Below are 14,823 nucleotides of genomic sequence, written 5' to 3' on the forward strand. Positions count from 1 at the left end.
AGATTCCACTTCAATGTGAACAGTGGCTGGTTTGTGAACCTACCCGGTCTGCGTGCGCCTCTCTCTTTGCCTCACTAACGCTGTCTAGGACTGGAATAACTGGCGCTGCCTGGTAGTAAATGTACATTATTAGGTCAGTGGATCCCAACCTTTTATAAACTGTGCACCCCCTGTTAGAAAATATTTGTTCCATTGAACCCCTAATTAATTTTAGCGCTTACTCAGGCTATTCCTAACAGAACTGTGTGAGCGATCCCAGGCAGTGTGGTGTCCTGAGCTCATGGGGGGAACTTCCGCTTAATAAGGCCCCCAAATGACTCTCCGTGTTTGCAGGCAGCATGGGGACTGGGGATGGGGGGGAGGGGGGTATAGCTGTCACTCACTGTGGGAGCTTCCAAAGTCATGCCCCACAATGCCTTGCTGCTATGGATGCAAAGCAGTGTTGGTAGTGACTTTGGAAGCTCCTCTATAAGTGACAACAATACCTCCACGCTGAGGTGCAGTTTGGGGCCTTACTAAGTGTGCAGTCCCGAACGGGCTCAGGACCCCGCTATACTGCCTGGATCCCCCATTACAGATTATTTTTGCGCACCCCTTTGAGACACCTTACAAACCCCCTAGGGTTTCCCGAACCCCCTGGTGGAATCACTGCATTTCATCCTTGGGGGCAGTCAGCCCTTATTTAGACCAAGAGTTAAATGCCTTATTGCACCTCCAACATGAGTTGTACTCTGAGGGGCAATCCTTCCCGGTAATCAATGAAGAAAGCTCTTTATGTGAAGATAAAACCCCTCTCTTCACAGGGGATACATTATCTGGTTTTGATAACATCTGGTAGGCCAGATGCTTATTGGTGTGACATTTCAAGCATGCAGAACAGTATCTGAGCGGCGTTTTAATGCGGAGCTCAGAGCACCTTAGAAAAACCCTCTCTGCTTCGGTGACCACTGATAATTAGCTACGTGGCACCACATGAACGTGGAATGCGTTGGGGAGTGTTGTGGTAAACATACTTTGGCCAAGAAAAATAACAGAAGGTTACACTGTGTACATTGAGTTTAGCAACATGTCGTATATAAATATAACCAAAATTAGCAAAACTGTAACGTATAAGTAACTAGCACTGCAATGCGGCCACAACAAGCCCCTACTCCATAGCACAAATCTTGATGCCTGGGGCACAGGGCGATTAAGTAACTTGTCCAAGATCACAGAGAGCTGACAGGGCAGTGACATTACCCCATAGCTACTGCTTCTACCCAACTGGACTGTAAGTTCTGGGGCAGTAGGTGTTCCGTAGGATCAATATTAGGGCAGAACTGGTGCACACTAACTCTGCAGCCCTTTATAATAAAATAAGCACTCAAGGGTTGGATTAACTCAGGAGTTGGTGAAGTGGCACCTTAATTCCTCCTTGAGAAAGTGCCACACTGGTGCAAAATGCATTGGCGCTACACTGGTGCGAAATGCGTTGGCGCCACACTGGTGCAAAATGCGTTGATGGTATTGTTAGTCCATTTGGACTCTTTTATTCCTTGTGTACAGTATGATCTAAAAAAAATTAACAAATCATATTTTTCTAAAGATCCGGGTTTTCGTGCTACATTTGCTTGCTGTTGCTCTTGTCAGAAGTGGGATACATTTGAGGGTCCCCTCCCTGGTAAGTACAATTTTGAATTGCTTACCTAAGGGGGGGGTGCCCAACAACAGGTAACGTGTAGACTGGGGTGATTTAATGAAAAGGCGTCAGCGTAGCAGAGCCCGGTAGTGGGGGCACCATGAGTGATATATCAGAATGGGACGGGCCATTTTCCTCTTTGCACCTTAAAGTGGTTTAACATGAGGGTAACCTAGCTCCTGGGTGACATGTGGCAGAAGTTTACAAACAGCGGGTGTGTTTCACTGACTTTCTGCCACGCGGGGCTCCTTAGGAGAGCCATCATCACTCAGTAACACATTCATAACGCATCTTATCATTGTGACACTACACTGCAAAAAATACGCGCCCATGGAAAACCCAATGATAATCAACTAAATGAAAATAACAATAAGTCTACTAAAAATGTGACCGTATAGCAAGACACGTGACTGCCCACAGCTGGGAAGAGTCCTAGTGTAAACATGTATGAATAATGTATGAAACTATTTTCTTTCACTGCAGTGTACGCTCCAGCGAGCTCCTCAACCATAATATTCATAGTGTTCACAAGACTTTATACCTGAGCACACACCTCGGGACAAACTTCTAAAGGACATCATCATATAACAAACAAACAATTCTATTGGCTGATATTAGTTGCGCTAAACATTAAACACTAAGGGTCATTTTTGACAGAAAATAGATTTCAATGGGGGTTTCCAGCCATAACCATCCTGAAGGTTGCTTGGGTGTATATACAATAAGGCCCTAAAGCAGGGTTGGCCAACTCCAGTCCTCAAGACCCATAACAGATCAGGTTTTCAGGATATCCCTGCTTCAGCACAGGTAGCTCAATCAGTGGCTCAGTTGAAGAGCTAGCTTCAGCACAGGTGGCTCAATCAGTGACTCGGTCGTTGACTGCACCATCTGTGCTGAAGCAGGGATATCCTGAAAACCTGACCTGTTGGTGACCCTTGAGGACTGGAGTTCAAAGACTGCACCACCTGTGCTGAAGCAGGGATATATAGGACTAGAATTGCATACACAAAAGTTGCGTCGACTACATAAAATAGCCGGAAATAGACAAATAAGTGATAACTCATAAAGACTGCCTTAATCACTACCAGCGAAGAGAGCGGGGGACATATCACACATTATTTAACCCTTTGATGCCTGAGGGTACCACAATGCATTGCAAATAAAATGTCTTCAGGTACCAGAGGGGTTAACATAAACACCAAACAAATTAAATAAAAAAAAATCAAAACACCCATATGTGCAGATGTTAAGCCTTTAGAAGTGGCCAGATAGTCATAGGTTGGCCATTACTAGCCAGCTACTAAGGGGTTAATATATTAATATATTATACAATATTAAAGGAACATTTCACCCTAACTAACTAAGCCCATTATTTTTGTTTGCAGGATTGGAACACAGCTGCACCACACTCAACCTATATTCAGCTCTGTGGACGCCCGCATGTAAGAGATACTTACTGGTATCAGCTCTTGTTTTTTTAGGGGGGATGTAAATGGCCGTCCAATGGGCAGCCTCCACCGATGATATTGCAGCTTCCTATTGGCCCGAAAATTTGGCAGCCATTTTGTTAGGAGATTTGAAGCCGGTTGCTTCACCGGTAAATATCTCAGGACCCAGCGGGTCAGCGGAGCAGAAAATAGCGGCGTTTGCCTCAGGCGGGCATCTGGTTCCCACCCGGTAAAACAAGAAAAAAGGAGTAGGAGGAACTTCTCTTTTAATATGATGTATTTTTAATCGCATGTTCTAAGTTGGCAAGTCTAACATTATATGCATATCGTAAGGTAAGATAGGCCAGCGGCAGCCTGGCGTAGCTCATGGAAATTGGCAACATGTGTTGCCGGTAGGCTAGGCACTGGAGTTTAGTGAATCAGTAACTTGGCAGGAATTACTCATTTCCATTCAAAGTAACGCAGACATCGTGACGCGGTAAAACAGGCCCTTAGTACTGCTGGCAATACGGCTTCAGGGAATAGGCCGATAAATAAACTCGGCGATACGCGCGACTAATGCCAATGTTATATTTATTGGCCTTTATTGAATGTAGACCTAAGGGAGCGATTCTCAAAATCACTGATGCCCAATATCACACCCGGTGATCCAAGTCGATGGCAAACAAAATACATGTTACATTCAGCATAGGTTGAGCTTGAGGGACGTACGTCTTTTTTCAACCTCATCTACTATGTAACTATGTAACTATGTAACTATGTAACTGTGTAACTATGTAACTATGTAACTGTGTAACTACTGTATGTACACAATACACTGGAGTCTTCATTGTAGCAGATGAACGGTTGCAGGGTTAATGTCACAGGCCCATGTATGACGGACGTGACAGTGATACGCTTTACAGGTTAAAACAATTTGACCGATACTTTAAAAAAATGTCAGGTGAGTATAGTTTTGAGTTCAGTTTAGAAATAGTAATCTGAAATATTTCTATTTTACCCTATCCACCTGCATAGCTAGATATTTTAAAGGATGGAGTCATGCAAAATTCTAATTATATATATATATATATACACACACACACACACACACACACACACACACACACACACACACACACACACACACACACACACACACACACACACACACACACACACACACTGCCTTGTAGTAATCTATCTAGTACTGAAGCTACATTTGTTATTAGTCCCGTGCCTTCCTCTGTGTTTTTCTGGTCATGTTTGGGATATTTAATACAACTTTCTCAGACCTATTAGCTGCACTAGAGAATGTGCTAAAATGAATACATGCCATTATCCTGAGTGTGTCACATAATTCCTCCGCCGTCCCTTGTAATTGTTCTACATAACCATTCCCTGCAGGACTAAATCAATGCAAAGAAGGCAGATACTGTGAAGAGACATATATTTAATAACACAATGGCAATATCACGTTAATGTCAAAGCGGCCGGCCTGATAGCTTTTCCAACAAAGCACAAATTATCATTTTCTAGTGGTACTCCCTTGTGTTTAAAATCCCAAATCCCTGGTTTAATCTATATATCCCTTCAATATAAAACAGAAGCTTCGCGGCACGTCGCAGGTGACTCTGGCAGTGAAGGGTTTAGTGTGCTGCAGTGTTAACAATGAAATGTATGCACCTGGCATGGCGCCTGCCTGTCAGTGGTGCTTTGAGGTCCCCTCCTCTACGTGCTTGGGGTATTTCTTTGTTCCTTTGTGCTGTAGCAGTGGGCCGGGAGAGCAGGGACAGCAGCCAGTGCTGAAATCGCTCCTAACAAAGAATCCTTGGGGACCACATGAAAATGCTTCCCTCATAAGGATGCTCCTACATCAGGTGGTCTCAAGGGAGGGTCTCTGCAACAGCTGCTGCTTCCCCCATCATTGAAAAGGAAACTGGCTGAGTGAGCAGATTCTGTGGGATGGTTTTTACGCCTCTGCTGCTGGAGGGGCCGCAGGAAAAGCAGGTTTTCTGGCCAACCCAACAAAAAGGAGACTTACGTTGTATTGTTATCTTATCGGGAAGGGCAAGATAACTGGCTGATTATATGCCCTAAAGAACACACACATTAGTGCTGTCCTTGTATGTATGTATATATGTATGTATATCTTTATATAGCATCATCTATGTACATAGCGCTTCACAGCAGTAATACATGTGACATAATAATATAACACATAATGGAAGGAAAAAGAGGGCCCTGTCCCGAAGAGCTTACAATCTAAGTCTTGAACTCTTTGGCTCTGATCCACAAAAGGGGGCTAACCTTCAGCATCAGCACGCATTTACTCTCATGTAAATGGGAGTATATTTGTGCTAAAGCTTAGGCCCCCCCTTTGTGGATTTAAGCCTTCGGAAGTTACAAATGTGACAAGTGATTTTTATTAAAAAGAGAAGAGGGAAAAAAAGGTGCTGCTCAAGAACGCAGAGTCAGTGATATGTCGCTGCCAGCACCAAAAGGGTTAAGGATGTAAGTTATTGCGCTAGGAGGCGACAATGATCGTGGGTTTAAAATACAAAGGAATAAAGCCGGTCATGATCCATGTGGAAACACACGGGCCAATAATGTAGCACATGATATTATCCGTGGGGAACATAGTGTACTGTAGTAATCACTGTTACAAAGGAACAAATAACAGCCGCGTGTGGTTACAGTATTACAGCCTAATCTTTCTTTGTGTCTGATTGATGTTCACATTTTTAACACCTTTGCACTGCAATAAATTGCTGGGCTTCACTGTCAGCGTAGGGTTAACATAACCATGCCCCACATGAACTGTAGGACATGGGACAAGATTAACTCCTTCTGTGCTAGGGAAACCTGCAAATCAATGTGGGGTTTCGCAAACCCTGCCATGGACTATTGGGGTTGCCTTTGGATATGGATTAAGGCAGGGGTGGGCAATTCCAGTCCTAAAGGGCCTTCGACTGAGCTACTGATTGAGCCAACTGTGCTGAAGCAGGGATATCCTGAAAAACAGACCTGTTGGTGGTCCTTGAGGACTGAAGTTGCTCACCCTTGGAATAAGGGATATATAAGAAAGACATGTCACAGCCAAACCGCGTTTGGTTAAGTAACAGTGCACAATTTCATGCTGTCTGTCTATAAAATATTGAGTTACCACTAGAGACTGCTTTATCTAATAGCTACATTGATTTCTCATAGTGAGGTCAAGCGACAGAGATATTGATAAGATGAATGGAGTGTTGGGCAAATGTGGACAGTGTTCCCTTCTCTTTCCTTAGCTCCTAATATGTGTCAGGGTATTCATAAAAGACAGAACCAGGTCACAGGTCTGATGCCCTCATTGCTTTCCTGGGTAGGGTAGGACTATAATTACTGCTCTGCTAGTCCCAGTCTCCATGGTGACACAGAATAACACCCAAACCCCCTTCTGTTACATTAAACCCTTGCTACAACATTATAAATGAGATACCTGTGATCCATCATTACAGTGTAAATCAATTGTACCAGGGAGCTTGTGCTGTGAAGCTCTGAAACAACCCCAACATGCCTGAATGACCACTTGCACACAAAATAATAACTGACTTCATTTGTTTTCCTGCCCCTGAAATTGCCATAATTCATGCTTTCCTACAAGTGTAATTACAGCATAGCACAGTTGTGCAAACCCTGCAATTACAGACGCCATCAGCAGGTACAAATCCAGCTCCCCTTTTGTTCTGCGTCTCAAATGAACATTTTATTTTAACAAGACAAGTGTATTTGGCAGCAACCCTTAATTCTGATCTACAGTATATTAACAGTACATGTTATGTTTTGAAACAACTCCACTACTACAGAATAGCTACAATAAACATGTCAATTTTCTTTCTCTTAAAAATTTCCCTAAATTTGTTATTTTTGCATGGATGGTCAGAAAATATTGACATCAAATTACCCTTTGAGCACTAAAAGTTGTTTGTTTTTTTAAGCAGAAACATGTAATATGTAGCTGCTGTGGACACTGCAGACTTCCTGTGCATACAATGGCAACAGCATTAGCAAGAATATGTATAGAAGCACAAGTACATTGCAGAATACATGAGAATGAACAAAGGCTAAATACAAAGCCAAGTCACATTCATAACAAAACGGCATGAAATACAATGTATTTAACACTGCAATGCCTTTGAGTAAGAAACACTACATATTAAATATTTCCTCTGCAAGCAGGGGGTGCTGTGTACTGGTGGTTAATCTGCATGCATCACCAATGTCCTGTTTTGCGCCTAAAATATAGTCTATTCCCTTTCTGATGGATCATGATAGCAGCTTTTAGGGCATGTACTTATAATGGCGCACCTTGCAGTTACTGTAGGTAACCTCGTGTGACTGGATGTCTTTGCATTGTCATGATTACATGTGCTGCTCCATTATTGTTCTGCATTGACCCATTCGGGATCCTGCAAGGCATTCCAGCCCTGAAGAGGCAATGGGACCACACCTCCCCCCTACACACACCCCCTCTAATATGTCTACAGAGCAGACAGCCCCAGGAATAGCTCCAAGCAAAAACCAGACCCTCATATACCTGTGCTGTCCTCTGATTCCGATCCATTTTCATTGAGGATGCTTGGGTCACTCTGGGATCTGCCTCTCTGAATAAGTGATCCAGTGCGCTCTTGTGATGTGGCCATGGGAAGCTCGGGTGAAGAGATTACCGGACAGGTTGCAAAATGCCCTCATTAAAGATGGGGCCTGATCTCAATCCAGTTGACCAATCCAAGAGAAAGATGCTTTGAATCAGGACAGTTCTGACTTCAGCAGATCCATGGAAGCAAGCTGGGGATCTCCTGGAATCTGTCCCAGATGTAACAAAGGCTTACCAGTTTCATCCTGCCCTCCAGAAAGGGCTGAGCAACTTTGACTGGGTGTGGGTTGAAACCCCATAGAGACACCAAATCTTAGCCCTCACCAACCGCTTTTGATCTGGTGCTTTTCTTATTGCATCTACTGGAAAATATTGGGATTTTACCATCATCCCTTGCGAGAGGGATGCAACATTCTGACGTCAGTGGTCCCTGAGAGATGAAATACCTGCACTGCTACAGCAAGGAAGAAGTATGTCTGTGTGTCTGTGGCTGTGACCTGATCTAACCATGGCCCAAACCAGGACACACCCTGCTAAGGTGAAGTCAGTGTGTGCACTGCTGATAATGTACAGGTGATGCTGTGAGACACTCCTTACTCTGGCTCTGAGAAATGATTCTCTGTGCATCTGATGCTGAGCTGATTACCATTTCAATGTCTTTGCAAACCCAGAGGAGAACTTTTATTGCAAAACCAAACCAACCACAATTTCCTGTTTGTTTTACAAAGACTCGTACATACAGTAGGCTACCCCCTCAAACTCCCCCCCCACCACCACCACTTGTGTAACAGTACATAATATTACCATTGGCTTTTTTTTTTTGCTATCAAAATCTGAGTCTGCAGTGATTATTAACCCATTCTGTGCTGGACTGCAATGCTCTCTGTTAGCTCAACTGGCACTAGCGGGGTTAAATTAACTAGCTCTTCACTCCCCTGATAACAGATTATTGTCATCCAGCGCCAGATATGTGCCCCACTATCCAAAATGCAAGGATTATAAGAAAAAAAAAACTGGCGTTTGTGATAAATATAAATAATGATAGAATATATCAATAGCAGCTCTTAACCCAAAATAGAATTCACCTCTAAATTCACAGCAGATATACAAAATGATTGAGGGGAGCGCTATTTAGTTGTGCAAATAAATGCAACCACAAGTGCTACTGAAATTGCAATTTATAGTGCTGATTATGTGCAAAGTACAATATGTGCAAAATAGTGTATCATTAAAGTGACAATATAATCTTTTTGTCTTCAGAAAAGCTATAGAAAATGCATTTGCTACATTTTAAGCATAACCCCCCCCCCCCCACTCCCTCTCCCAATTATTCACTGCGACACCTTTTGCGCAGCCTCAAAAGGGCTAATAATGTTGTTAAATGGGTAGGGCTTCCACGAACATATCAGTGCAAACCATGGCGTGCGCATCCTATGTATAGTTCCAGCATTCCGCTAAACCTAGCGATGATGGCAAATTAGCACAATAGAGAAAAGAAAAAATAGATGATCCCGGGCAATTTCGGATTTATCTAAAGAAATTTAATTAGCGCAAAAAAAACACAACGTTTCATTCTTCCAAGAGGACTTTGTCAAGTGACGGGCTGATAAAGTCCTCTTGGAAGGCTGAAACGTTGTGTTTTTTTTGCGCTGATTACATTTCTTTCGATAAATCCGAAGTTGCCCTGGGATCATCTATTTTTCTCCATACGCTGGATTCTTTTAGGCAGATATCCCTGAACCTGGAGCACCGGTCATTGCAAGTATTTTGATTCTATTCATTGTGGATGTGCAGCTTTTCCTAGTATTAAATTAGCACAATAAACATAATTGCGATGCGCACTGACTTAACGCTCGGCGAATCGCTTGCGAACCCGGACTCGGGGGCCGGCTATTTTTCGGGACTGCGAAATTTCGCAGGGTTAGCGGCCTCGTGGGAAAGTTTTCGCCCGTCGCTGTCCGGTAGCCAGTCGTCTTGCGTTTTCACTGCGCCTCCTTGGCAGCCACTCTCCGGCGTACTCCGCCGGGTGTTATGCATTGGTTTAACAATGCCCGATATCGCTGGATTGCGGCTGGTTCTGCAGCACTCACTTGCCTCCCATCTATGCTTCTCCGGGGAGCGTTTGAAAGCCGCCAATCATTCTGTGGCTGCGATAAAGTGCTGTACATTCAATAAACTGTACACAAGGTAGAGTTCTGCTTTTCATTAGTCTCTAAGTGGCGTTTGCAAATCAATCCCTTTAGCCACCTTTCATATCCCTGACGCAGACCCTAAGCACAGCAGCGCTTTCGTTAACCCTTCCCAGACCCGGCCTTGTGGTTGCCATGGTGATTTCATAAAGGCAAGTTACGCTAATGTGGGTCAAACCCTATGAGAGCTGCAGGGGTCGCCGGGTTTGAGTCGCAGCCCCAGTTGGGTCGCGGGTACCGCGGCGGCCATTTTCTGGGAAACGGAAGAGAAGATGGCGCCCTGCGCTCCGTGGGATCGCCGGACACGATCACGAAATAACAGACTCTACGTCTTGATGCACGCACAGGGTTAACGAAACCCTTCGATGCCAGAGGGGCCGGCAACGCAGCTGGTTGTGTAGGCCTACTTGGCAACATGTATTGGAGACCTATGTATGCGTATCTTTGTGCGTGCAGCGCCACCGATGTAAGCAGCGCTTCACAGCAGTCATACACGTGACAGAATAATAGGAGACATAGAGTGATAGGAATAATCACTGCAGGCATAAAAGTAAACTTTAAGAAGAGGAGTCCTTGCCAGAAGAGCTTACAGTCTATGTCAGGGGCGGCCAACTTCAGTCGTCACGGGCCACACATAGGTCAGGTTTTAAGGATATCCCTGCTTCAGCACAGGTGGTGCTGTCTCCCACTGAGCCACTGATTCAGTAATCTGTGCTGAAGCAGGGATATCCTGAACACCTGACCTGCTGGTGGCCCTTGAGTTGAGGGGGGTTGGCCGCCCCTGTGTAAGAGAATTCTCCTGCATTGTAGGCGGGAGATACTATGGAAGTCTATGGACCAGATGCACTAATCTCCATCAGGCTATTTAACCGTCCCACTAACCCATTAACCCATTAACACCATTAACCCATTAACACAATTAACCCATGCACCTAAATTAACAGCAGGTTATGCGTAACGTGATCCGCCGAAGAAAATATTGTGAATCCAGTGTTACCTTTATAAATAACGTTAAATAAATCCACTGAGGGACGTTCAGGTTAATGCGGGGATTTAACCAGACGTTATTTAGGTCTAAAAGTGGCGTTACCCCTTCAGACCCGAAAATATGAGTTTTACTTGAGAGGAGAGAGGAGGAAGGTGGAGAGAGGAGGAAGGAGATGGTAGGAGAAAGGAGGGGAGGAGAGAGGAGGAGCAGAGGGGAAGAAGGAGGAGAGAGAGGAGGAGGTGGGGAGAGAGGAAAAAGGAGAGAGGAGGAGGAAGGAGGAGAGAGGAGGAGGAAGGAGGAGAGAGGAGGAGGAAAGAGGAGAGGGGAGGAAGGAGGAGAGGGGAGGAAGGAGGAGAGGGGAGGAAGGAGGAGAGAGGAGAGGAACAGGGAGGGAGGAGGAAGAAAGAGAAGAAGGAGGAGGGGGTGGAGGGGGAGGAGGGGGAGGAGGGGGAGGAGGGGGAGGGAGGAAGGTGGGGGGGGAGGAAAGAGAAGGGGAGAGAGGAATAGAGGGGAGGAAAGAGAGGAGGAGAGGAAGGAGGATGTAGGAGGAGGAAAGAGGAGAGGGGAGGAAGGAGGAGAGGGGAGGGAGGAAAGAGAAGGGGAGGGAGGGAAGAGAAGGGGGGGAGGAAAGAGAAGGGGAGGGAGGAAAGGATGAGGAGGAGAGGAAGTAGGAGAGGGGAGGGAGTAAAGAGAAGGGGAGAGAGGAATAGAGGGTTAGAAAGAGAGAGGAGGAGAGGAAGGCATACTCTCTCCTCTCCAGCAAAACCCATATTTCAGGAGTAAAGCTACCTTTAGGTAAGACTGGTTCCGTTGCCATGTTATTGGAAGCTAACACCAGGCAGTGCTAATTTAACCTGATGTTAAGCCTGAACGGACATTGTTTACCATCATTAATCTCAGGTAAAATGACTGAGCCACCTGCGCTGAAGCAGGGATAGCCTTACAACTTGACCTGTTGGTGGCCCTTAAGGACTGGAGTCAGCCACTCCTGGTCTAAGCGATATTCTGTGGAGATGTAATAACATGCAAGCCACGTCCCTAGAGATGTGTGAATGTCTTTGCCCATGGTTTCGTGGTTCTCGCTTAAGTTTTCCGTTTCTCGTGGCACTTTTACAAAAGTTTCCATTACTGTGGAATGCACAAAAACAGACTTAGAAGCGACATAGTCACCAGATTATCGCAACATGTTGCTAATTTCATCAGAATTTTGACACTTTTCTCAAACATTGCAGTAAATGACAATATGTAAAGGGTACATGACCTTTCAAATAGATTTTTTTAAAGCGTGGCGATATTTTTTGTGTGGCTTGCTGTTTTTGCTAACGTTTTTCGGACAGAAATAAAATGGAAAATTGCGCCCAATTTGCTCACCTCTGCGAGGCGTTTGCAATGTCTCTACATGTAACCACTTCACTGCCATCTTAACAGCGGTTTCATAATACAAGATGTATTTAATAGCTTTAGGAGCTGTTGTTAACTCAGGCCCACAAGGGTTAACTCTGAAATGCACACTAATAAAAATACCTCACAATATACAATATATATTGCTATGGGATATTCAGAGATTCATGTGTAGGAAAGACTGAAGCAGCTATCGCAAATGTACAGTAATGTATGTATATCTGTATTTGTGTACGCGCTTTACAGCAGTCACACATGGGGCATAATAATGGGAGTGAGCACTTCAGACATAAGTTACATTAAGAAAAGGAGTCCCTGAAAGGTCTTATCTCTGAGATCTACCGTGCACTGGAGAACTCAACGACCTTCAAACAGCATGACTATATGCTCAGATGGGCGACGGACCTGAGTATAACTATAGAAAGAGAGACTTGGGAAGAAATCTGGCAGGCAGCCTCAGAAACTTCCCTATGTACTACAATTAAGGAAAATATTTATAAAATTATGTTTGGCTGGTATCTTACCCCAGCACGGTTAAACCAGATCTACCCTTTGGCATCAGACCTATGTTGGAGAGGCTGTGGTCATAGAGGGGACATGGTCCACATCTGGTGGTCCTGTCCAGAAATTGTAAAGTATTGGGCCAAGGTCCAAATTTTGATAAAAGAGGTCACCGACCTAGAATTACCTATCGAACCACTGACCTTCCTATTGGCCGCCCCAATGTCCGACCAACTAGGAAATTAATATCCTTCATCCTCACCGCGGCGAGATGTGGGATTGCGGCCTCCTGGAGGAAAACAACCACACCAGCTATGAGAACAATCAAAAAAAGAGTCGGTGATGTGATGCTCATGGAAAGGCTTACTGCTACCGTGAGACAAAAACTCCCCGCCTTCGAGGATGTTTGGGAGCCTTGGATTCTCCTCAACAGAGAGAGACAGTCTGCCCCGCCTAGACGGAGAACCACCCCCTCCCCCTAGAGGAATAAGAGTTACTCCTCGGACTGAACCCCCAACAGCCAGGTGGGACACCCACCCCTTATCCCACCCTCATTCCCCCCCTCCTTCTTCCCCCCCCCTCAGACCCACCCTACTCCCCCCCCCCTCTGACCCCCCTCCCTGAAGGCACTCCCCCGTTTCGACAACTCAGTTTGTCACTCTGTTCCCCAAAAAAATTATGTTAAAATGTTAGGCAATATGATCTGTTAAGATTTTATTGATGTATCAAAGCCTAATAAAAATATTTGAAAAAAAGAAAAGAAAAGGAGTCCCTGCCCCGAAGAGCTTACAATCTTTATGGTAATCTGGAGAAGTTACAGAGACAGTAGGAGGGTGTTCTGGTAAGTGTGTCTGCAAGGGGTCGTGGGTAAATGCATATGAGATGTACACAGGGCCGGCGTGATGGTCGCGCCGAGTCTCGTGGTTACAGAGGCCCCACGCTCTTCTCCACAACAATAAAGCTGATTGCCGGGGAAGAGCGCGGGGCCTGTGTAACAGTCTCTTACCTATTCGGCGGCATCTCCTCCTCCAACGTCCCGCTATCATGGCGCCACAGTGTCAAATGACATCACGTTGCCATGACAATGTGACGCCACATGGCTCCACGATGTCATGACGCTGCATCATCTGAGAAGAACAAGAACAAGCTGGCTCTGAGTATGAGATGTACAGTATCAGCCCGCGGAGCCACCTAAAGGCTTTGTTACATAGTTGCGTTTTAAGGTGGGTCCTAAAGGTGGAGAGAGAGGGTGCCAGTCGGATATTGAGGTGAAGGGCATTCCAGAGGTGTGGGGCAGTCAGTGAGAGAGGTTTCAGACGGGAGAGGGCTGACAAAAGGGGTAGAGAGAAGACATCCTTGAGCAGAACGCAAGACGAGCCAGAAAACTGTTTGTGGATCTCAAAATGTACAATAAATTGCAATTTGCCTTACGTTTTATTTTGATCATTGTTCGTAAAGTAATTATGATGCCGTCACCAGCCAAACTGATATAGGGACAACCCCCCTCCATTGAAGGAACTCACCAGAAGAATGTTCTTTTCATCCGCACACCTCACGAAACCATAGCGAAACGCGTAGGGTTAACGCGAGAGCTAGGGAGAGATTGAGAGCCCAGCTGTTGGCATCGCCCTGCTCTCTATCTGGTGGACTTATCCTGATATCGCGAGAGGAGAGATCCCTCACGTGACGCGGAAGTTCTCCGTTCCAGCTGCAGGTCGCGCACAGAGAAACACCGGCATCGAAGGACACGGGCGTTGGCCTTTGGGCTTTTCTCTAACCGCGCTTTTACATCCTCAAATTTGTTTCCATCGTGGCAGTCCGACAATACCACAAGCATTTCCATCGTTTCTCCACCTCTGGCTGCTGGTTCCAGATCCACTCCAGCCCTCTGTGCAAAAGAACATTGTTCTGTGAGTTCCTGCATCAGAGAGGGTTATCCCAAGTCCCCCACACATTTCACTATGATATGTTTCTCTGTCTTGTCTCTCCCAGTGCTATAG

The sequence above is a fragment of the Ascaphus truei genome, unplaced genomic scaffold (assembly GCF_040206685.1).
Source record: "Ascaphus truei isolate aAscTru1 unplaced genomic scaffold, aAscTru1.hap1 HAP1_SCAFFOLD_985, whole genome shotgun sequence".
Taxonomy (NCBI): Eukaryota; Metazoa; Chordata; class Amphibia; order Anura; family Ascaphidae; genus Ascaphus; species Ascaphus truei.